The sequence below is a fragment of the Lampris incognitus genome, chromosome 6, assembly GCF_029633865.1.
Source record: "Lampris incognitus isolate fLamInc1 chromosome 6, fLamInc1.hap2, whole genome shotgun sequence".
NCBI classification, from domain to species: domain Eukaryota; kingdom Metazoa; phylum Chordata; class Actinopteri; order Lampriformes; family Lampridae; genus Lampris; species Lampris incognitus.
In genome coordinates, this window is record NC_079216.1 from 45,857,455 (window position 1) to 45,883,091 (window position 25,637).

At 42.8% G+C, this 25,637-nt stretch overlaps 1 long non-coding RNA gene across 1 annotated transcript; it reads left to right on the forward strand.

The window, feature by feature from the left end:
- Nucleotides 1–8,319: 8,319 nt before the first annotated feature.
- LOC130114760 (uncharacterized) lies at nucleotides 8,320–24,770 on the forward strand. The gene is made up of 5 exons (XR_008810412.1): nucleotides 8,320–8,406; nucleotides 9,296–9,522; nucleotides 13,027–13,207; nucleotides 23,944–24,132; nucleotides 24,741–24,770. It is a non-coding gene; the product is annotated as an uncharacterized LOC130114760 (long non-coding RNA).
- Nucleotides 24,771–25,637: the final 867 nt, after the last annotated feature.

Below are 25,637 nucleotides of genomic sequence, written 5' to 3' on the forward strand. Positions count from 1 at the left end.
TGGATTCAAACACGTAACCAGCAGCCCAAGGTACCCGCACAGCAATGGGGAGGCAGAATGCGCAGTACAGACTGGTAAGAATTTCCTCTAGGAAGCATCACACCCGTATCTTGCATTACTGGCGTATAGGTCAACTCCGCTCCAAAACGGCTACACCCCAGTCCAATTACTGATGGGACGTCAGCTTTACACCACTGTGCCAACCTTCCCATCTGCACTGAATCCATCACTCCCCAACAGCGCTACTGTCAGCTCTAGGGAGAGAGAGAAAAGGGGCGTAGACCAAATGCGCTTCAATAAACATCACCGGGTGTACAACCTTGGCAAGCTCTCTCCCGGGAAACAGGTGTGGGTCACAGACCAAAAGGTCACAGGGACTATAATAAGAGAACACTCAACACCACATTCCTACATGGTTGATGTGCCTCGTGGGACAGTTCGTAGGAACTGGCACCACCTTGTTCCTATGGATGGGGCTGAGAGCAACAGCGCTACACAGGGTAGCCCCCAGGTCAGTGGCGGGTGGTGCTACCAATTTTTTTTTTTTTGGGGGGGGGCAATTTACCTTGGCGAAGCGTACCTGACAGCTGCTTTAATGTCCACACAGTCACAGTTATTAAGAAGGACAAGGGTTCGTACCCCTGATAAAATCTATAGGCTACATTGGCCTTCTTAATAACTCTGTGACTGTGTGGAAATTAAAGCAGCTGTTAGGTATGCTGCACCAAGGTAAATTGCGCCCTCCCCCCACCACCAACAAATTGTTAGCACCAGCCGCCACTGCCCCAGGTGCCTGCAGACTCTGCACCCATACACACTCCAAAGACATAAACACCCTGTGCCAGACCAGAACTCACTATACCCAGAACAAGATCTGGGAGGCCAATAGTGAAGCCAGAAAGACTGGACTTGTAATGGACAATTAATACGAGTCTAGGCTGAGCAGCTGTCAAGATGGGGCAGAATAATCCCCTCAGCTGACTCCGAAAATTCAGGTTGTCAGGTTGTCTACCCTGACCTTTAAGTTCAGAAAAAAAAAACAGTTCTGTGCTGGGAGATGTGGCATAATCGTTATACCCCCCCCCCATTCAGTAATGGTTTAGCCCGTGCAGTGAATTCTGGGGCGAACTTGAGCCTCACTCTTTTTGATTACTTACCTCCGTGAGGTGAGTTACGTTCATATGCAATCATTAATAAAGAATACCTACCTGTTGAAAATATAAAGTTTTCAAGTGGTTACATATAACCCATGCAAACATAATTAAATAGATAACAAGGCAGAGGTCACCATCCGGATGATGTCTTGGCTTCACAGTTCGATGGCGAGCCACGTGAACACTGCTAGCCACTCGCGGCAGGCGCCATTTTCGCAGAAAGGTCCAGATCGGGACGCATCGGAACCGCAAGAACTTCGGCTGGGTGGACCAGAGTGTCGTCAGATATCGTCGCGTAGCGGTTGGGCAGCCCCAGTCCCGTCCGAGCCTTTCTTGCCACCACTTTGGCCCAGGACGACTGCTGGTTAGGTGTCGAGTAGGAGGAGGGCCGTACTCAAGTGGAGGGGTCCCACAGAACTGTGTCCAGGATGGTTGCACTGAGAGAGGCAATCCGTTTGGACTGCCCAGAAACCACCTCCATTAAGCTGGTCAAAAGGAAGTTTTTCATATAAGCCCATCAGAAAGCTGTCAAACCTCCACTTCAAGGTCATCTTTCTATTTGCTTCCTTCAGTAGCACACAGTCCTCTCAGGACGAAGTTGGCATAATTGTTTGGTTAGCTTAGCCACAAGCTAGAGACAAGCCACATGTAGCCCCAGCGCTACAGGATCAGAAGCTTCAGTGTGATCAAGTCAGTGCAGGAGCCGATGATCAAATAAAACCAATAAAAAAAATAATAGAGGCAAACCATAAAATGATGACGTGAGCCAATACATGACCGTGACCATTTATTTATGGTATATATTTATGTTGGGAAGTTGGGTATGTTAACACGGAGGCACCGTGCTGTACGCAATAAAGTTTATTGAACGTCAGCAAAAAAATAAGTGTTTCAATTAAATGGACATTGCTACCTATTGTAAACTCAAAGCCATGTCATTAGATGCAGCCCATTGAAATAGCAAAGTGGTTAAATTAAGAAACTGAGTCAAAATGAGAGTGGCATGAGTTGAATAGCTGTTTCTATTAACATGAATGAGAACAATGTTTTATACATACTATCGCATCATACAACCAATTAATGCAAAGTAACCTATCGCCCAATCTCAATTCACCGATTTGTTAATTGCATTTTCTTTGTCTCCCTCAGTGAACTTTTTTTTTCTTCCCTTTCCTATTTTTATCATCCATCCCTTTATTCCTTATCTGCACACTGATACCAGGCCTCATTACATTTTCTATTGTATGTGTGTGCTTGTGTGTGTGTCACAAGTTTTTCCCAGTTGTCACACTTCTCCTCTTTAATGTACAGATCCAGAGCACAGGAAACCAGATAGTAGGAAAAGCAATGAGGTTTTACTTCTTATGTAAAAATTAAAATACCAAGTTAAAATAAGCTAAGTAAGACAGGATAGACAAAACTACATAATAAAAAAAAGAGTCCTAAAGAAGTCCAACTATAGGCAACGAGGATGTGTCCTGAAGAGCCGAGGCAGTTGTCCCCGTCCGGGTCCCGGCTTTGCACAGCGAGACCGGGGCTATGCAGTGCAGTGCGTGCAGCACTTGGTCGTACTGGTCCGCCACTGTATAGCTGTGAGGTGATTAGCATGCTGTTGGGTAACTGAGTCTTCCCTCTGTAACTCGGCGGTGAGTGGCTGACGAAGGTCTAGGTGAGGAGTGCCGATCAGGAGTCCGTGTCCGACCACACACAAGGTTGCTCTCTCTGCTTTTTTTCAGGTGAGCGATCTTTGTCCCAGTTTGTTTGGGGGGGGGGGGGCAGAGTAATCAAGCAGGTGGTTGCATCTGTGAGTGATTAACCATTCTGAGAGTCCAGGTAGTGAAGGCAAGTCAGTTTCCACAACACGCAATCCAGAAAACACAGCAAACAAAATTAGGGGCACTATAAGATGACCAAAGCACTACAGACAATAAATCATGAACGAAGTAAATAAAACATAAACAAACTATGGAAACTACTTTCCTTATGGCCCTCAGGCGAATCAACATTAGAGTGCAAAACAAACTGTCATGTGCATGAGTGATGGATAGAGACAGAGAAAGAAAGAGCGAGAGAGAGGGTGTTTACGTGTGTGTGTGTGTGAGAGAGAGAGAGTGTGGTTCTTTGTGTTAATGTGTGTGATACATGTGTGTTATGGTAGGATGCATTCATCCGCCATCAGACCAATCATATTTTATCACATATTAAAGCCTGCTTGAGCCCGTACCTGTGAGAAATGGTCCAGCCTTGTACCCTGCTCTTTAAGGCCTACAGGGGGGAAATGTATCATTAGTGGATATTTGGGAAAGGTTACCTCTTTGGGGAGACAGCTGGAAATTTATGAAGGCTCTATTATTAGTATAAAATCCAGTGGTGAAAGTGCAATGTCTTCCAGCCTTGGAGATGGTGTCCATAAATTACTTCAAGGGCTACATATAGTAGGACTGTACTTGTGAACTGACCTGAAATTTTGAGTGGATTGCTTGACTGGCCCCTATTCCTATGGATAACATTAAATCGACATTAGATTTTGAAATGTATTTGAATTCTAAACTGCAATAGCCTAAGAATTAGCCATGCCAGGACTCCACAGTCTACGTCCATCTACAAGCCAGTGACCGCTCTTTGAAGGATGAGGATGTGCACATCCTTGATAGAGAGGAACACTGGTTTGAATGGGGAGTCAAAGAAGCCATCTATGTGAAGAGGGAATGACCATCCCTGAACCGAAGGGGGGGGGGGGACTAAGAGTGCATCTGTCACCATCTTACAATGCTGTGATTGCAACTATTCTCCAATCCTCTGTGAATAGTACACATGGCCATTGAAACTCTAGTTAATGGTCATGGCAATTTGCATATGAAACTGATTGTTGTTTTTGGTCATTATGCAACTGTGCTGTTAATAAGGTTGGGGGATACTTGCAGGATGAAGTCACTTAGATGAGTGATGCGACGTTTCTCCCAATAAATGTTGTGTCTAGATGAACTGATTCAACATTCTGGGATTTCCTTACCTGGATTATTAAGCATGCATCAAGACAGCCTTAAGAATTATCACACACACAAAGTCTACCAAACAGCAGGTAATTTGCACTGACAAGGTTGTGACAAGGATTTTCAGCATGCTTTTCTGGATGAATGGTCCCTTACTGAATTCAGTTTTAGGCGGAGAGTGTGAGATTTTTATTGGCTGAGGTCGGCTCTGCTGTCTTATACAGGCATGCTCATCTTATCTGATTGCCATGGAAATGGTGCTATCAAAGGTGCCAATCAGGGAGCTTTGGCCTGCAGTAATCAAATAAGATATGCGTGCTTAGTAGAATCTCCCCAGATTAGGCCGCTGAATATAGGCACAGCGATGAGCCAGACAGAACAGGTGTGAGATAAAACAACACCCTGGAGGTACATTTCATGAAGGGCCTGGCAATATACATACTGTACACTCTACACACACATACAAACTGTAAAACAGAAAATAATGCTATCAGTTTTGATAACTACCCTAGCAAAAGATGCTAATTGAAGTGAAGGATTGGGGCTGTTGCAAAGTGGGAGTCTGCTGTCAATATAAAATGACATCTAAAGCATTGTTTAACCTTCACACTACACTTAATCCTTTTTATGCATACACATAGTACAGTAAAATTACCATCCATCAAACTTCATAAGACACACTTCTTATAATCCATTCCAAGAGGTACATTTATATGAAACATTAAATAAAGCTTGTCTTATTTCTCTCTCTATTTACCTGCAGTTTGTCCTGACTCCAATTACATTAGGCGTGGAGTTGATTCAAACAACAGACTTTATTGGCAAAGCTAAAAAATTATGGCTTGCTATAAAGTTGGACTGTGACAGATGCCTGTTGCACAAAGCTCTAATCAGGTCATGAAAATAGTGCTGTTAATAACCTCAGGAGAGCTAAGATACGTGTTACACAAACATGATTTCCATGTGAAATTACCATATGGTGTCGCCAACTGACATGCCATGACTGTATCTTACCACACGAATGTATCAGTTAAGATGGTAATGATAACATTGACTGTGTGAATAATCATTTGCATTGAATAAATATGAGGGTTGTCTAATCTGTTTCATGTCCTCTGTACGAGGTAATCAGCCATCTAAGATTAATACACAACTGTTCATTATTATTGCAGCGATCATTACAACATGATCCCTATGTTAGAGTGTAAAACATGTTTATTCCCTTTTATCAGGAATCAGGAACAATTTCTTGTCATTTCTTTCATGTACTTGCGTACACAAAAGAAACAACATTCAGTTTGCCCCAGCCTACAGCAGTGTGGCACAAAAGACAAAAACACACATCCCAAATTTCCCAAAAATGACACCGTCAAAAACATACAAAAATAGAGAGAACAAAGCAAAAAAAACGAAAAGAAAACAAAAACAAAACACAAACAGTTAACAACACAGTCAAAAAATTCCACTGTCCAGAGAACGACTGCCAGCCAGGATGACTGTCGGAACTGCCGGTCTGCATGGGCTAGCAGTTAGCTCAGCCTGCCCCACTTCCGCATCCTGTCAGACCGCCCTCGGTGTTTCCTCCTTGGGCACAGCTCTGGCAGGGCCATGGCCCCTAGGCCCACCATACGCAGCAGACTGCCCCCCCCTCCCATCTTTTATAAGGATGAATAGGGATTTGACAGTTGATTTGGTCCACAGAAAACATACTGTAGGTAAATGTAGGGTTGCAGAAGCCATTCTGACATAACCAGCTTTAGAGAGCATTATGAAAAGGGGTCAGACATGCCTTGAATGATTTACTACCCTTTGTCTCTGCCATAGCCACGATGAATGTAGTGTGATATATTTCATATTTTTCTCACGGAGAATTCCATTGTCTTCTAATGTAGATGATTCTGCATGGGTCACACAGGACAACTCAAGTGCTGTCAAGCTGTCCTTTATTTCACACATCACCAGTCTCTGCACTGGTGGCATTATAGGCATGATGCGGATGCGTTTGGATGGCTGATATATTAGAACCTTCGCAGATAAAAAACACACTGCACAATTGACTGCACATGAATTATGATTTACCTATTAAGATATCAACAATAGAGAATAATATGTCATTCCCAGCCACAAAACCCAGCTACGTTCTATAAAAATGTTGCCCTGACAGTGTTTATTGGTTATGTGCATTAGACTGAGATAAGTGATTGTAACACATTGTCTTTGCGGTACACTGTGGATCATAACAGCAAATAAATCACATTCTGTTGAAATTACAGCTCCTGATTTGTGGGCTTGCTGTTGCAAAAAGCCCATTAGAAATGTCAACCTTGGGAGTGCACAGTATGTTTTCTATGATATGCATCCTTTCTGTGACCTTCAAGAATAAAAAGCTAATGCAGGTGTAAAAATGACCACACTAATTCGCTTGTCATTGGGAAGCTGCTTATCTCCTCTCTGTGGGCATAAAGAATTGTCCCCGAGAACATGCCTTTTTTTTTATCACCTTGTTTTTCCTGACATGCACCAGCAAGCATAGCATTAGTTGGCCATCACTTGCCCCACACTATCTCATTCCCTTGCTCTACATTCTTTCTTCATCGCCACTTCTCCCGCCTTTCCCCCGCTGTGGCCACTTTACCACCTCTCCCTAAACCTGGTGTTGTTCTCACACAAACACCTGCCCTTGGCCAGTGTGTCGGCTGCTCAGTGTTCTTCCTGTTATATCAGCAATGCAGTCCATCCGTTCCCAGATCGCAGTTGCAACACTTAAGGCAACAACACCATATTAGTGGTCCCCAGTCAGAAAATCCATTTAAACATGGCTGGCAAGAATCTCATCCGCCCACAGAGCTAGTGTGTGTATGTGTGTGTGTGTGTGTGTGTGTGTGTGTGTGTGTGTGTGTGCGTGTGTGTGTGTGCGTGTGTGCGCGCGTGTGTGTAACGGTACTTGTTTCTCTTTCTTTTTTTACATAAATAAATAAATAAAATCTCCCACGAGAAAAGGCATTCACGCTAGCTACAACTGTAATGGAGCACAACACGGAGAGCTGGTCATACCTTATTAATCACCATGCTGCTGTACATCCATATCCTCTGCAACAACCCCCACAAATCTATTCACAAGTAAAAAAAGGACACGGCAACACATGTAAGTTGTGTGTGTGGGTGTGTGTGTGGGTGGGTATGTGGGTGTGTGGGTGTCTCGGTTGGGGCACCTGTAAGTATATATGTGGAAAGAAAGGTAGACGGGCTTGATTCGCTGTCTCCATCTTTTGTGTTCTTGTGACAACTGTCCAGGTCAGCCCCAGATAAAATAATTGGGTCCAGGGTGAGACTCAGGACATTGCGAGGGAACCCTGCACCCCCTCCCCATCACCCTTCCTTTCTCATCTTTGTCTCTCTGTTCACCTGAAGCCTCTCAGCGTGCGCCTGTGTGTCCCCTAGAACCTATTAAGGGGAAAAGCCTGGTTTCCGTTATCCACACCAGTACCCCTGTCTGACACCCTTAACACATTATGAAATGAATGCCCAACTCCGGCCTCCCCCAACGGCTTTGGTTCATGTGAGCCTGTCCTTGTTCTTGCTTTGTTTTCTGGTGAAGCTGTTCAAGTGAACCACCTTGTATCCAGATCCCGCTGCACCCGCTACACAGTCACAGCGAAAGCCTCTATTCTAAATGCAACAATAACCATGAGCCCATAAACAACATGAGCTGTCAGAAACAGGGAATGAAAGCGGAGTGAGTATTCGCCCCGAGGTGATGTGGCACTTCATACAACCCAGCATGCGTGAGTGTGTGTGTTTGTATGTTTGCTTGCCTGTTTGTGTATATTTGAGTGAGCATGTTTATGAATGTGGCTTTGTCTTTGTGCATCTCTGTGTGCATGCGCATGCATGTTTGCGTATGTGTGTGTGTGTGTGTGTGTGTGGGTGCGCATTTAAGTGTGTGCGCATGTATATATGTGTGCATGTGTGTGTGACTGAATGATGACAGCCATTTCCAAAAGGACCCTCCACTCGCCATCGATTAAATATAAACAATGTGTGAGCAAATACGTTTCCACAACTGCCATTGAAGCAGCATGACACCTTCAGCCCGGGAGAGGGAGGCAGCAGAGTATTAGTGGATGGGAGGGACAATATTTATAGAGCTAGACACTCACTTGGTATGCAGGGGGAAGGGACAGACTAGACTGTTTTAATATAATTGTTTCGTCGTCATCTTTGGGCACATACCCATTATCATCAGGAATGTGTTTTTTGTAAGTATGAGTTTGGGTGCCTGTGCCTGTCTTTGCATGTGTGAGTGTTTGCCGTGTGTGGTTTTGTGCGGCGAGTGCTTGTTTGAGCATTTGTTGGTGTGTATTCTCGGTTGCATGTAGCAGAGGGTGAAAGAGAGAAATGAGGAAGTAAAAGTCGGTGAAAATGGAATACAGAGAGTATATGAGGGTACATGTGTGTGTGTGCATAACGGTATGTGTGTGTGTGTGTGTGTGTGTGTGTGTGTGTGTGTGTGTGTGTGTGTGTGTGTGTGTTCACCTGTTCACGTTCACCTGGGAGGGAGAAGACTGAGAATGAGATCAAAGGCAAACAACTTTATTGGCCGTCTCCATAATTCAGCAGCTCTACCAGGGGTCATAGTCTTTCCTTTGAGGTTGTGCTGCCAGATGAATCTTTAATGCACTCCTGCCTGGGAATAATGGATGGCACGGGCCAGCTACTACACAGCCCTGCTCCGGGGGCTAGGGTTGAGGGGGGGGTGAAAGGGAGCATATTGAAGAAACGTATGGATTATCGAAAAAGGGTTGAAATGAACAGAGAGGGATTTGTGGATGAGGGAATTCAAGAGTATGTGCATTTGCTGTTTAATTTAGTATAGCTCCCCTTTCTAGACAGTCGCTGGGATGGCCGTGTTAGAACGTGTGTGTGTGTGTGTGTGTGTGTGTGTGTGTGTGTGTGTGTGTGTGTGTGTGTGTGTGTGTGTGCGTGCGTGCGTGCGTGCGTGCGTGTGCGTGTGCAGGGGTTCTGATTGTGTCCTGTATGTATGTGTGCGTGTGCACTTAACGTGCGGATATGAATCACACTGACAACACTAGAGGCTGACTCTACTGCCTGTCCACTCGATAGTCCACCTGACAGTCTTTTTCTCAGCTGCAGAGTCCCGAGATGCCCTAGGGGGTTGGAGGAATGATTGAGCTGCACCACCCTTGAGCTGCCCCCTGTGGTCCCACGGCAGTCCCACTCCCGCCCACCTGCTCCCTCTGCACCTGGAGTGGAACGACAGGCTTCTTCACACACACTCTGTTCCCACCTGAAGTGGGCGGGGGGAGGCTCTGGAGATTTCCTAGAAGAGCAAGAAAGAAGCCGCAGCACAGCAGGTAAGACAGAACCTTTTTTAAGTTTTGGCACAGCAGATAACACAGGATTAAGGCTTGTTGTCCCAGTGAATGTATGTTACAGAATCAGAGACTCAATGCAAATAGCAGAGCTGAATTTTCCTACAACTTCCTTACATGGATTGGTTCCTGTTATCGTTTGGTTGTATGAATGGTACAAGGCAGTTGATATCTACCCACTGTAGTCTCCGTGCTGTGCATATTCAAATATGATACGTTGATGCATACTCAAATAGGAACACTGTCGCATCAACCCTACTAAGTAGCAATGCTGTAAGCCCAAAGATGAGCAATTCTATAGCAAATAGGTCAAGTTTGTTTGTTTATTTACCCATATAGTATCTTCCTTGTCTGCTTTCCTGAACACGTAAACAGGCCAAGTTTAAGTACTCCATGCTTACATCCCTGACGGACCAGATGCGTCTTAGTCCTTCTGATGTTTAAAGTGCTGTCAGAGTGGTGTCACGCACTGTACTAACATGCTAAAATACTTCAGGGCTGTGCCTGAGGGCACAGAGCAGAAAATGTCGCAGAGAAATAGCAGGGTCTGTATTATACTTAGTGAGCCAGTTTGTAAGTATATTGCATTAAATCATATCCACATAGTGCTGTGTATTTGGTTAAAAGTAATGCATTAAAAAGGGGAATATTGTATTATTAGCGGGAGAGAGCAAGTCACGTAGCGATGTGTAAGTGGGTCACTGGCTGCTTGAATGTGGAGCTGGCTTGTCTGAGCCCAAATGAGGTATAAAATACGAACAAATGAGCATGAGATGCAATAAACTGAGCATCACAATATGCCCCCCCCTCCAATATACACAAACACACAACCAAACACACTACAAACAACACACTTTTCATATCCTAGCTCGCACAAAATTGCATCTCAGCATCTTAGTCAATCATAACCTCCCATCTTTTCCCTCCTTCCAATTGCTAAACTGAAGAGTAGGAAGAGGTAAAGGTGGAGGTGGGGGTGTGAAGTGTGGGGGGTTGGCGATGGTGATGGCAGGGGGAGGATGGATGAATGGGGTATGGGGAATGGTGACAGAGGAGCGTGAGAAAGAAACAACAGTTGTCTATGACCTGACAAGAAGACAGAGAGAGAAAGTAATAGGGAAGGAGGAAGAGAGAGAGTGAGACTCCCACCCATCTTACGAGTTCACAATATATTCCACTTTCTCCGAGCGGAATGGCAGGCAGCACCATGGTAGCAGTCAAAATAGTGAAAGAGAGTTCATTATGGAATGACATTGACTAAGGCTGATTTGCTGAGACGAATCAGATTGCAAAATGAGACACATGCATTTTTTTCTTCTTCTCTCTATTCCCATTCCCTGGCGTGCAATGAAATATTAACTCATCGTATATAGCAGCCCCTTAAATTGCATATGCTGCTCACACAAAGGCCCCAGCAAATGTGCCATTACCTCATTTTAATCTGAACCATTTCCTCGGCTGCCTGCCTGTTCTCACCTACCTAGAGGACAGATTGCTGATCTGAGGGATCCAAATAGGGAAAAGAGGGACAATCCTATTTGAGATTTTGAGATTCAACTCTCACTTCAACTTAAGGACATCTGTCAGCTGATGATGACCATGTCTTCTCACAAAAAAGAACTGACATCAAAGATACTTTTTTTCATTTCCTGAAGACATCTTTGGGGCTGTGTTTGTAAAATGAATTTATCTAAACCACTGCAAAGCTCCACAAAGCCACCGCCTCCATGTTATGTCTGTTGACTGAACCAGCTATTTAGAGAATAGTGTGTGCAACTAGATAATCGTAGCTTGTGCAGTAAATGTATAATGTCTTTGATTAATGCAATGCACTATATGACAGTTAAGCAATCAGCACAGCTTCTTTCTGGATGACATTTGCCCCCTGTCAGTAATAGAGTCCCAGGACAGCACCAAAGCATCTCTTCCCTCTTCCCCTATTCTCTTCATTTTATTTTCATTGTAAGCTATAAGCCATCCAGTCCTTGTATATCCAAAGTAAGAACTGTGTCTGCATTCTCGGCGCAAAGTCAAGCATGTTTTCAGTGGGTGTCGGACTCCGCCAAGGTTGTCCCTTGTCTCCGATTCTGTTTGTGATATTCATGGACAGGATCTCAAGGCACAGCCAAGACAAGGCATGTGTCCATTTTGGGAACCTCGGAATTGCATCTCTGCTCTTCGCAGATGATGTGGTTTTGTTGGCTTCATCAGAACTGACCTCCAGCGCACACCGGGGCAGTTTGCAGCTGAGTGTGAAATGGCCGGGATGAGAGTCAGCACCTCCAAGTCTGAGGCCATGGTTCTCTACTGGAAAAAGGTGGATTGCCCCCTCCGGGTTGGGGATGAGTTGTTGCCTCAAGTGAAGGAGTTCAAGTATCTCGGGGTCTTGTTCACGAGTGAGGGTAGGATGGAGCGGGAAACTGACAGGCGGATTGGTGTAGCATCAGCAGTAATGAGGACGTTGTACCGGACAATTGTGATGAAGAGGGAGCTGAGCCGGAAGACAAAACTCTCAGTTTACCAGTCAGTCTTCGTTCCAACCCTCATCTATGGTCATGAGCTTTGGATAGTGACCGAAAGGGTGAGATTGCGGATACAAGCGGCTGAAATTAGTTTCATCCGTAGGGTGTCTGGGCTCAGCCTTAGAGATAGGATGAGGAGCTCGGACATCCGGAGGGGGCTTGGAATAGAGCAGCTGCTCCTTCGTGTGGAAAGGAGCCAGTTGAGGTGGTTCGGGCATCTGATTAGGATGCCTCCTGGGTGCCTTCCTTTGGAGGTTTTCTGGGCATGTCCAACTGGGAGGAGACCTCGGGGTAGACCCAGAACTCGCTGGAGGGACTACATGTCCATCTGGCCTGGGAATGCCTTGGGATCCCCAAGGAGGAGCTGGAGGGCATTGCAGGGGAGAGGGATATCTAAAGTGCCCTACGTAGCTGGCTGCCACAGCAACCCGGCCCCAAAGAAGCAGAGATGAGATGAGATGAGATGAGATGTAAGCAATATTGACATCCAAATAGACTAAGGTGATATGACTATCAGTATCCAAACTTCAAAAATACAAGGATAATATGGTTATCATTAGGTAAATAATGCCTGTCATCTGTAATGCCAATACCTACATGCCTTCTCTATCTTTCACCCCCCTCCACCACCCTTTTATCTTGTCCATTTCTCTAAACACTAATGCTTTTGCCAGCTCAAAAATAAATTCTTGAGGACCTTCAAAGGGTTCTTAGACATTAAAATTCACTATGCCTTAGTAGTCCTCCAGGTTAATGTCAGTTATCTATCTTGTTTGCGTAACAGATTTAAGATGGGGGGGGATAATTTCTTGACTCTACACTTTACTGTATTTTCATTATCTCAACCATGGTGCGACTATTACACCTCTAGTTTCCTTACTAATGCTTCTCTTGGGGATTTCGCAGGGGCCTAATTAGCCATGTTGATGGATTGTATAGACTGTGTACTATGCTCTTTACATAGGGTGGTGATGTGAGCTGCAAGAGTCTCTAGAGCCCGTGTTAGCGTGGTAGCTCCCTGTTGAAGAGTGCGAGCCATTAGCAGGCCTCTCACCCAGCCCACACAGGGGATTATGGGAATAAAGGAATGGGACTGCCTGACCTTGGCCTCACAGAGGCACTCCAGCATCAATTCATCACAGTGGGTGAGTGTGTTTGTCTGTAACTCTGCACTTTTGTGTGTGTGTGTGTGTGTGTGTGTGTGTGTGTGTGTGTGTGTGTGTGTGTGTGTGTGTGTGTGTGTGTGTGTGTGTGTGTGTGTATGCGTGCCCATGCCTTGGCAGTTGTCTTTTTTGTGTGGGGGGGTTGTTTGTGATACAGTTGTTTGTGTGTGTGCATGTGTGTGTGTGTGTGTCTGTGTTGTGAATGTTTGTGCTATTCTTTGAGGAGCAAGGTCCTCTAAGAGGCCTAGCCATTATAAAAGAGGGAAAAAGGAAAGGTGAGTTTACACATAAACACTCCCTTCAAGGGCACATCTGTAAAGCACAGACGGACTATCTGAGAGCAGTGCAATTTTTCTGGCAATGAGAAGCACCATGGCTAACAATAGAACAACTGAGATCTGAAACTTACATATGAAAGCTCAACTCACTGCACCCTGAGACACCGACATTCTCCAGTCACACAGGATTAACTCTAATTTCAAGCAGCACAATAGAGGCGGAGGAACGGTGCCTCCATGTTCTCAGCAGGGAGACATTTTTACTTCTTTGGTCCATATCTATCAACCTGTGAGTTAAGCTCAGAATAAACTCATGACCCAGGGGGCTCGGCAGCCGCCCTGAAGCTTCAAAGCATGCCTTCAAACCCCCTTAAACCATTACAGTCTTACCTTGAGAAAGGTAACAATGGTTTCCATGTAGCAACCAATAAAACACACATTAGAAAACAGGAGAGAAGACAAAAGGAATTTTCTTTGTTCTTGAGGATTCATAATAGCTTGCTGCTGGATAACTTGACATGGCAGCAGGCAAATTTATCTCGCTAGTCATGTGGCATGTAGTCCTTTCACTATGGTACTGAACAGCCAACTTATCTATTCAACAGGAATCCTTTATATTCATTACAAACAGAGAGGGTAAGTTGATCAATATGATATAAATCCACTCGCAAGAAAAGATAGGTGGTTTTCCTCCCATCTCCGTTCTCTTTATCTCTCTCTGGGTCTGCATGAACAAACACACTGGACAAAACAGATGCATGCACACAGAAGTGTGTACTCAATGAGATAGATGCTGACATCTATGAGTCAGGCAGTCTGGGACAGATAGTTGCTGCAACGAGAACCAGTAGAGGGAAACAAAGCACTACCATTGTGCCTATCTTCTAGAATTGTTATGGTAGCCCTCATTTCCTGTTGTTATGCATGAATCAGGGGCTGCATTCAGAATCCCTCATTATCCTCCTCTTACTGCGGTGTGTCCAGGGACCTTCAACAATTTTAAATAAAAACGGACCACTATCAGCACAAAATACTACAGCAATCAGATGATTATTAGATCTGTTGATTGTATGTAATAATATACTGCACGTTATTATAATACATATTAAAACACAAGTGACAGTTTTTAATAAAACAACAAAATTGACATTAAAACTAAAACTGGAGCATTTGCATAGAATGTATTCCCAAAACGCCCTATGGCTTCTCACTAAACCCTCCTCAGTAAAACACTATTGATGTAAATGGTAAATGCATATATTGCACTTTTTTTCCAAAGTTCTTTGCAATTAATGCTTCACATATTTACCTGTGCACACACACACTCGTACACCAATGGTTTTGTCCAGGGCCGGCCAAAGCCTTTATGGGGCCCTAACCAGAATTTGATTTGGGGACCCTCCCCACCACCACCTCAGCATCAGCAATACTATTGACTATTGTCAATGCTTGATCATTTGTACACCTACTGTAAATCTAACACACCCATTATCAATTTTATTAGATGTAGCTGTGTTGCTAACATCTCATCAATGTTAGCCTGGCATGTTTTTACCCTTCTACGGTGATTCATCTTAAAATGTAGCAAACTGACAAGAGTTGTTTGGTGTAAATTTGCACTTTACTATTCAAAGTGATACAGTACTAAGTGGCGTACTGAACGTGGTGTACTGAAGAATTAAAAAAGAAAACAGCAGACAATGTATTTACTGTAAACAGGTTTAACTATTTTAATTGCTTTTGGTTTAAAAAGATTTGCAACATGCAAAACTGCAGAAGAACAATCAATAAAAATTAAATAACTTAGATTAAAAAGTACCTCCCTCAGTAAAGTTTCCTTTATATAAAAATAAATGCAAAATTAAAAACACGATATTAAATAAATACTTAAGTGATGACACAATATGAACAGAGGATCCTGTAACAACATAACAATAATGGTTCAAGAATAAAATATAAATAATAATTATTTTTGAAAACGCTGTACAGATGTGCAAAAGGTTCAGAGAAAATGAGAAAAATTCTAAAATAAACTACTTTAATTCAGATATTTACTGTTCTTATTTCTTCCTCTTACAAACTACTTCAATATTAAATTTTCTTCTTAGAATCTGTTTCCTGGCTTTTTTGGAGGGAAAGTCATTGACGATATCACTGTAAAAGATCAGATGGACAGCTTTGTTATTGATATTTATTAGTGCAAGTCCACTCAGTTGTTCTTGTTACATGGAAGAGCTCAAATAAAAGAAAAAGAAAAAAAGTGCCAGCTGTAAAGTTTGGTGGAGGAGGGATAATGGTATGGGGTTGTTTTTCAGGAGTTGGGCTAGGCCCCTTAGTTCCAGTGAAGGGATATCTTAATGCTTCAGCATACCAAGACATTTTGGACAATTTTATTCTTCCAACTTTGTGGGAACAGTTTGGGGAGGGCCCTTTTCTGTTCCAGCATGACTGTGCCCCAGTGCACAAAGCAAGGCCCATTAAGACATGGTTGGGTGAGACTGGTGTGGAAGAACGTGACTGGCCCACTCAGAGCCCTGACCTGAACCCCGTCGAACACCCTTGGGATGAACTAGAATGGAGATGCGAGCCAGGTCTTCTCATCCAACATCAGTGTCTGACCTCACAAATACTCTTCTGGATGAATGGGCAAAAATTCCCACAGACACACTCCAAAATCTTGTGGAAAGCCTTCCCAGAAGACTGGAAGCTTTTATAGCTGCAAAGGGGAGGACCAACTCCATATTAATGCCTATGAATTTAGAATGGGATGTCATAAAAGCTCCTGTAGGTGTAATGGCCAGGTGTCCCAATACTTTTGTCCATATTGTGTGTGTGTGTGTGTGTGTGTGTGTGTGTATATATATATATACACACACACACACACACACACACACACACACACACACACACACACACACACACACACACACACACACACATCCAACCATTATCTTGACCACTTATCCTGCTCTCAGGGTTGCGGGAATGCTGGAGCCTATTCCAGCAGTCATTGGGCGGCAGGCAGGGAGACACCCTGGACAGGCCGCCAGGCCATCAGAGGGCCCACACACACACACACACACACACACACACACAGACACACACACACACATTCATTCCTAGGAACAATTTGGTATGGCCAATTCACCTGACTTCCATGTCTTTGGACTGTGGGAGGAAACCGGAGCCCCCGGAGGAAACCCACGCAGACACAGGGAGAACATGCAAACGCCACACAGGACGACCCGGGATGACCCACCAAGGTTGGACTACCCCAGGGCTCGAACCCAGGACCTTCTTGCTGTGAGGCGATAGATATATATATATATATATATATATATATATATATATATATATATATATATATATATATATATATATATATATAAGTCTGTTAAAAGAAACACTCAATGGTAGGGAAAGTGCTCAAAAAATAAGGAGCAAAATAATCCAATGAGTCAAGTAAATTCTTTATAGTTATGTCATGAAACAGGCTTGTACTGTCTCATAAAGAATTTGCTTGACTCACTGGATTATATTTTTGATTTTTTTTTCCAAGCTCTCGTGGGATATTTCAAGTGCTCTTGGGGGCCCTCTGGTGACCATAGGGCCCCTAAGGGCCCGCTTAGTTCGCTTATGCATCAGGCCAACCCTGGCGGTGTCAGCTATGCCAGCTCATCGGCAGCAGTTAGGGGTTAGGTGTCTTGCTCAGGGACAATTTTGGCAGCAGAAGCCATGGATCAAACCAGCAACCCTCCAGTTACCAGACGACCTGCTTTACTTCCTGAGTCAATGCCCCCCCCCCCCCCCAGTTGTGCTGTTAACTGTATAATCTAAACTGCGTTGAGCTCAGATAAATCAAGTAAGTTTTGAAAATGAAGTATTATAATAACCAGGAATCTGGAACATTTGTCACTTCATTCCATGCACATGTGCATGTGAAATGAAACAAAATATTGTTTTCCCCAGCCCACAGCAGTGTAACACAAAGACAGTAACACATCCAAACTACAAGAACAGATATATCCAAACTACAAAAAAAAAACTACAAAAATACACATATCCAACATATCCAACATATCAAGGAAGAAAAAAAAAATCACTGTCCAAGAGAGCGAACGCCAGGATGACTGTTGGAACTGCCAGTCTGCATGGGCTAGCAGTTAGCTAGCCCATGCAAACCGGCATGGTCTATAATAATAAATAATATAATAATTATTAATAATAATAATAATAATAATAATAATGATAATGACAATAATAATAAACTTTCTTTATATAACACTTTTCTTAACAATGTTACAAAGTGCTTTACAAAAGACATAAAACCAGATAAGGCAAACGTGAGAATAAGACGAAAGGACATGAGCACAGAGGAGGTAAAGACAATAAATGAATAAGACCAAATAAATATGAATAGAAATAAAAACATTATACATTAATAAAACAAATATGAAACATTTCCAAAAGCTTTCACAAACAGAAATGTTTTAAGAAGATATTAAAAGAAGCACGGGGCTAAGTGTGTCTGGGTTCAGTAGGCAGAGTTCTATAGTGTGGTGGCTTTATCAGCAAAAGCCCGATCACCTTTTGTGACAAACCGTGACCTGGGAATAACCAGGAGGGCTCCATGTGCGGCTCTTAATGGTCGAGAGGGTGCATAACAGGTCAATAAATCAGAAATGTATTTAGGAGCAAGACCATTTAAAGCCTTAAAAGTGAGTAATAAAATTTTAGAATCAATTCAAAATCTCAGAGGAAGCCAGTGTAGGGAGGCAAGCACAAGGGTGATATGATAATGCCTCTTTGTCTCAGTAATGAGGCGTGCAGTGGTGTTTTGTACCAACTGGAGACAGTGGAGGGAGCCCTGGCTGATACTCCAGTAAAGTGCATTGTAATAATTAGTATCAGAATCAGAATCATGTTTATTGGCCATGTAGATTTGCATTACATGGAATTTGACTCCAGTTTCGTGGCTCTCTCATTGTACTTAACATAGCATAAAACACTGCAGCACAACAAAACAATCAAGCCAAGAATAGATAAAACCATGTGTAACTATTTGTAGAACAGCAATTGATAAAAATGCCCTAATTTTAGAGATTATCTTGACCTGGAAGAAACATGACTGAACAACATTTTTGACTTGATTATCAAAACAGAGGTTAGCATTGAAAATTACCCCTAGATTCCTTGCAGCCTGCTATTTGACAGACCACCAAGTTTAGTACCAAAAGGGCTAATGGAATTTGGGGGACTGAATGGAATGACCTCAGACTTATCATCATTAGATTTAAGAACTTTTTGGGAGAGCCAGGAAGTAATATCAGAGAGGCAAGTTGTGAGATTTGCTAGGCTGCTAGGATCTGTGGGTTTTAGTGGCATGCATATTGTCGTCAGGATAAAAATGGTAAAACATGTCATGATTTTGAATAAGCAGGTCAAGAAGCTGCATGTAATAGAAAACAGAAGGGGGCCAATAACTGAGCCCTGAGAGACAGACACCACAACTCAAATGAGCCATCGAGGAAGTAGAGTTACCCAGAACAACAGAAAAAATTCTGTTGGAGAAGTATGAGTATAATAAACTAAGAACCGAGCCCTTGATGCCTACCCAAGTCTCCAAGCAGTGTAATAGGATATTGTGATAGACTGTCAAAGGCAGCACTAAAGTCTAAAAGAACTTAAATCGAGCAGTTGTCTCTGTCTACAGTCAGCAGTAGGTCATTAGTAACCTTAACTAGAGCTGTCTTGGTACTATGAAGTGCTCTAAAACCAGACTGGAAACTGTGAAAAACACTATTAGTATTCATAAAAGATATTGGTTTAGATGAAATTACGTTCTCCAGAACCTTAGATAAAAAAGACAATTTGGAGATTGGTCTGTAGTTACTGAAGCACAGGGGATCCAAATTAGATATCTTTAGCAATGGGTGAACAATGGCATGCTTAAAACTGTCTGGAAAACAACCAGCTGATGATGTCTGAAATGCAGGAGGGGGAGTTCATATGGAAGACTGTACTCTCTAACACTGAAATTGTAATGGGTTGAAACTGGGTAAAAGAGGCAAAATTAACATGGGACATGGAAATAATGCAAGAGTCAGATTGGATTTAGGACCTGATATTCTCCACCTTATTTACAAAATGTGCGAGGAATTTTTCAGCAGCTCAACATTAGGTTCAGAAAAAGAAGTGGAGAGACCATTAATTACAGAATCAATTACCCTAAAGAGAACTTTAGGATTGTGGTTATCTCTAGATATCAATTCAGAGAAGTAAGCCTATCTCTTATCCTTAACTGCTTTCTGGTAAGTTAACATTAGGTTTTTAAGGGAGTTGTTAGGGAGTTGTTCCTTGTGCGATGCGAGAGTCTAAGGAGAGGATGTTGTGTTGCTGTAAAGCCCCTTGAGGCAAATTTGTAATTTCCGATATTAGCTATACAAATAAAATTGACTTGACTTGACTAAGGGTGTTATGTGCTATTTTGGACTTGTTGACCTTCCATTATCATTCAGATTTACTACAGTCTTTTAAGGGCTTGAGTGTGATCGTTCAACCAGGGGAGGTTATTTGATTTTTGTTTCCTTGTTTAAATGGTCTAATTTAGTTGAGGATGGATAGGCAGTTATTATTAAATGAATTTAACAGTGCATGTGGATTGAGAGGGGATATAGCGGAATTAAAGAATGATGAATTAAAAGTATCACAGAATTTAACTCTGTGTTGAGAATGCAAGAGCGTGTTGTAGGGTAGAGAGTAGGAACAGAGAGCTGTAGTGGAACTTTAAAAACAACAGTTTTATGGTAAATTACAAGCATGTCCACCAGATTAAGAAACTTGAGAGACAAACCAGATGAAAATACAAGGTTTAAGATGTGACCTTTGGAACGTGTGGCCCCTTTATCAGATTGAATGACATTACAAGAGTCTATAAGATCTAAAATATGTGAGCCGAGGGAATGGGAAGGGCAACATACATGAATATTAAAATGAATAAGAATAAGCACCCACCATATTTAGGCATGGCAATGGATTACAAGCTCAGAAATAAAACTAAATGAATTAGGGGGCCTATAAATTAAGATGGAGAGTAAAGGGGAGGTCCAGTGATTAAGAAACTTAAAACCTCAAAGGAGATAAAATAACCAAAAGTAACAGCATGGCACTGAAGACCTAACTTATGAAAAAAACAGCTAGGTCACCCCCTCTCAGAGGGCCTGGAAATATGAAAATATGCAAAATCAGGGGGGCTAGCCTCAATCAGGGGAACAGTGTCCCCTGGGGACAGCCATGTCTCAGTAATCATAAAAAAGTCCAGGTTATTAGAAACAATAAAATCATTAATGATAAAGGACTTATTACCAAGAGATCTCAAATTCAAGAGGCCTAAATTGTATGGTGTCAAAGCAGAGGGGAAAGAAATGGGAATACAGCAAATAGGATGTAAATTGCAGATATTTGCTCCAAATATTAGGTTTTTACCATTTCTACCATTAGTTATGTCGTGTGGATGAGAGGCCCTGTGCCCAATAATAGTCTGTATGGGAAAACTTCCGATGACAGGATTAATGACAGATGAGGCCAGTGGGGGGAGCTAGTGGGGGGAACAGTACTGTGGGGTGCCACCATAGGCGGAGATGGAGGTTCCGGGAAGGGAGTGTGGGATGTAAACAGTCACGTGAAGAGGACTGTAAATCATGCTGCTAGTTGGCTGCTAGCATTCAGCTACCCAGCCTGTTGGGGTGGACTCCATCAGTCCTGAAGAGGGAGAAACAATCCCGAAACAGATGAAAATTGTCAATAAAACCTATATTGTGATCTCTGCAGGCGGAGTTGAGCCAAGTATGGAGGCTGAGGATTCTACTTAAACACTCTGCTCCACGAGCCAGTATGGGAATAGGACTGGAAATAAAAACAGACTTTCCACAAGTACTTAAAAAGCTAAAAAGGTCGTTAAAATCTTTTTTGGTCAATTCAGACTAATGACAAGCTGCATGGTTTGTCCCCATATGAACGATCACTCGATTGGTGGAGAGCGGGAGAGAGTGCAGCAGCCTCGGGAGCTTATCGAGGATATCAGGGACCGTGGCTCCAGGGAAATGGTGTTTTGCTGTGTTGAAGAAACAGATGTTCCTTATAATGGAATCCTCAACTATTAATGTGGCTGGGGAGAAAAGGGGATGAGGAGATATCAGCTTTGGATTCTCATGGCAGGAGAGTGCACAATCCAAACTGTATGTTGAAATCAGTAACTGGGGATGGGATATCCGAGCAGGCGATTGTTATGGCGAGGCAGTAATATCAGCTCTGAGAATGAATTTCCCTGCCAGCTCAGTGGAAGGAAGATTTCCAGATCATCTGATCATGTCCTGTTTCGGGATCGCATGACAGGAAGAATAGGTCATTACCCAGGATGAGGGCTGTTGTTTTGGCTTCACAGTGGGATGGTGAGCCAGCTGAACACTGCTAGCCACTGGTGGTGGGGAAGCTGCAATGTCAGCAGGTGCCGTTTTCATAGAGGTGTCCAGATCAGAACAAGTCAGAACTGCAGGAACATCAGCTGTGTGGACCGGAGTGTCATCAGACAGGGTCGCATAGTGGTTGGAGAGGCTTAGGCGAGGCAGCCCCATCCGAGCCTCTCATACGACTGCAGACCACCACTTTGTCTCAGAAGGACTGGTGGGTAGGTGTCAAGCTGAAGGAAAGCAATGGACAAGTGAAGGGGTCCCACAGAACAGTGTCCTGGATGGTTGCACTGAGAGAGGCAATCTGTTTGGACTGCTGAGAAGCCATGTCCATGAAGCTGGACAAAAGGGAGTCTTTCTTATGCAGTTCATCAGAAAGCTGTCCAATATCATCTTTAAGGTCAGCGATCTTCCCATTTGCTTTCTTGAGTAGCGCACAGTCCTCACAGGGCAAAGTTGGCATAATTGTTTTGGTTAGCTTAGCCACCAGGCTTAAAACAAGCCTAGCCAAGCAAGTAGCTAGATCAGTAAGGAAATTATAATCATTATGAAGACAAGCAGGGATGTCCCGTAAAACCAACGGGGCTGAGATAAAATGGTAAAAGACTAGTAAGAGCAATTCAGATCAATGGGTTATAATGTAAAAAAAAAAAAGAAAAAAGAAAAAGAAGCGACTAATGGTGCTAAAAATAAGCTATTAAATGTTAGCTGAAGGTTGAGTCCATACAGTTCTCAACACATACAGCTCCAGCACTACTACATAATTGTTGTGTTTTGTAGAGGACTCTTATCTTTCATATTTTCTTTCACACCCTAATTGTTATTTTCCTCTACACTTTTTTTCTTGTATTCTCACATATATCGCCTGTCGACGTGTGTGCTAATGTGCCTGTGACATTGTTTTATTGGCAGCTCTGCAGATAAAGGGGCTACATTCCTTTGTCACCATACAAAGTAAAACAGTGTACCGCCAGAGAAACATTATTGACTTTGTTGATCACATTCAAGGAATGCCTATCTTTACTATGCTTCTTTAAATCCCTTGTTTACATTCACTACCAGCCCCTTTACACAACAATGAAGGTGTTAATAGTAATAACAATTATGTCGACACAAACAGTCAAAAAGGATATAATGGCAAGCAAAAGTCATTGCTCTCTATCTAACATATATAGTGTTAGATATAGAGGGGGAGAATATATTCCTTTTTGTCTTGTGCTTTTATACATGTTGTGGAAAATGTCATTGCATTTTACATCTTTAACTTTATGAGGAGCAGTTGTAAGATAAGGAGGGGGGTTAATATGTTAGGACAGGTGCCAATGTCAATCATATCAGCGTGTAGATATGCATGTTGCTGCTGTAAGCTAACATGTCAGTCCCAAGCTTTCATTGACACCCCTGAAGAGTTGACCAATCATTCAGTGTTGAGGGTTTACAATGGCTTTTTCAGTAGGCTGGAAATTGACGCTGGGGGGATACACAGTTGAGAGACTCAGTTTGTAGCCTTCTAATAATCATATCATGATCGTTGAGAAGAGTGTTGTAAGATTTGAGCAGTCCTTGCAGTGATCTCCCTGCAGCTGCACACTTTGTCATACATCATTCAGTTTGTTTTATGTCGGTACACAAAGTTGACAAATCATAGCTTAAAGATCCTGATCAGACCATGGAACAAAATCAAAGAGCTCTTGTTGGCAAAGCATGGGAATTGGTACATGTCACTGCCAAACTCACTCTTAGTTAAGATTCCTATATCAGTTATTTCCTGAATGGTTATTTCTTGATTCTATCCGTGTCTCCCCAGTTGGTGCCAGAAGGTGGAATATTCATTAAGTCTCATTGATGGGGGGAAAATGCAAGGTTCATGCTATTTTGCATTTCACAGACTTGTTTGATGTTTTCATTTTTTAGTCTCTCTCACTCTCTGTTTCTTTCACTTTATGATTTTCTTCCTTCCTCTATTTTTCAGCAGGCAAGATATTCATATGAAGGCTTAAAACAGGCTCTGCACAGGACAGATAGGAGAAGGAATTAATAGCCATTTCACGCTAGCACCTCAGCGACCGAGCTGGGCAGTGGGAGAAGGAAGCAGTTTGGGTGCAACCAGGGCACCGACGGCCCCCAAGACTCTTTGTAATTGTCCTGCTCTGAAGAGCAGGTAGGTGTGCAAATGACCAAATGTGCCGTGTAAGCCCATTTCAGCCAGCTCAATCATTGTCAAGCATTGCCAAGTTTTGAGTGACCACATTAAGGGTTAATTTCTGAATCTCTTGATGTCATGAATGGACCAGAATTTTCCATGTGTCGACATTTGAATACAGCATAGATGCCACATGAGATATGCCTCAGCTCTGTCTGTTATATCTGTACAAAATCAATTATTTCCTGCTATGCAAGTAAATTTTACACTTCAAATTAACAATTAAAGTATATACATTCTTAAAATTTAAGCACAACACAGTGCTGTTTTGCTATGGCAACTGTTTTAACCAACAGTCTGAATTACGATTATCATTTCACCACATATAATCAAGATGATAAAACCTAATATTCTCTTTTGCCAGTATTTATATCCTCAAGAGGATTGTGTTGTGAGCCGAAAAAAAATATATAGTTTCATGTCTATTTATAAAATTAGTTTGCCTCATATGAAAGATAGTGAAATTTCACTTTCTATCCACATGCCTACACCATTTCACTTTGCCTCCCCTCTCAACTTTTTACAGGATTGAAATTCTTCTCCTTGATGTATTGCCTTTATATTAGGTGTCAGAGCTGCAGGAAGGTGAAGGATTGTGGGACAACCTGGGAGTGCCTTGAGGTGAGCAAAATATACCGGCTGAAGTCATCCAGGCTTCTGCCAACCTCTGTAGGCAGAGCTGGATTGGGCCAGGACGGCAACAAAATGAAACGCTGACCCTCAGCTATCTGACAGTAGGGTAGCACTGCAGTGGAGGGGGCGGGGGCGGGGGGACCTCACACAGAGGAGTAGAGTAAGTTTGGCACCATGCGCTGTGCTTTCCCTCTGACCTCTCCCTCTATTCACTGTCATCCACAGGATGAGTACAGGACCAGGAGCCAGGACCTCTAAGACAGGTCCTGTGCGCTGAGGTGTGAGGCTGACAGGGCAGACAGAGGTGGGGGTAGACACCTGACACTGTTGGTTTTGAGAAGCACCAGTGTCACCAAATAGGAAGCAAGCTCATTGAGAACAGTACTGCAGTTACCTGCTCGAATGAATGTATTTAATCATACTCATCAAACATACATTAGAGGTTTTGTTCCCTCTGGCATTGAAGTTATAAACTCTTGGGTTAATATATTGTTGTCTCTCTGTCCTCTATGTATGCCATGTAGTATATATAAAATGTGTACATGTATTTACTGTATGTGAGGCTCTGTACAAAACGTGAAAACAAATCTCCTCTTGTGGGACAAGTATATATATGTTATCTCATCTTTTGGCAACACGTTCTATTTGTTGGATGGGCTGTGCCTTGCACATCTCCTTTAAAAGAATAATTCCAAAAACTGATTAATTTAATCTGACATCGCCTGAGTTCACTAGCCTTAGATATGGCTCATGAACACATGTTACATGACTTTTATTCATTAAGGTTATGTAGAAAGTAGAACACCATTTGAGACTGCTCTATAATTGGA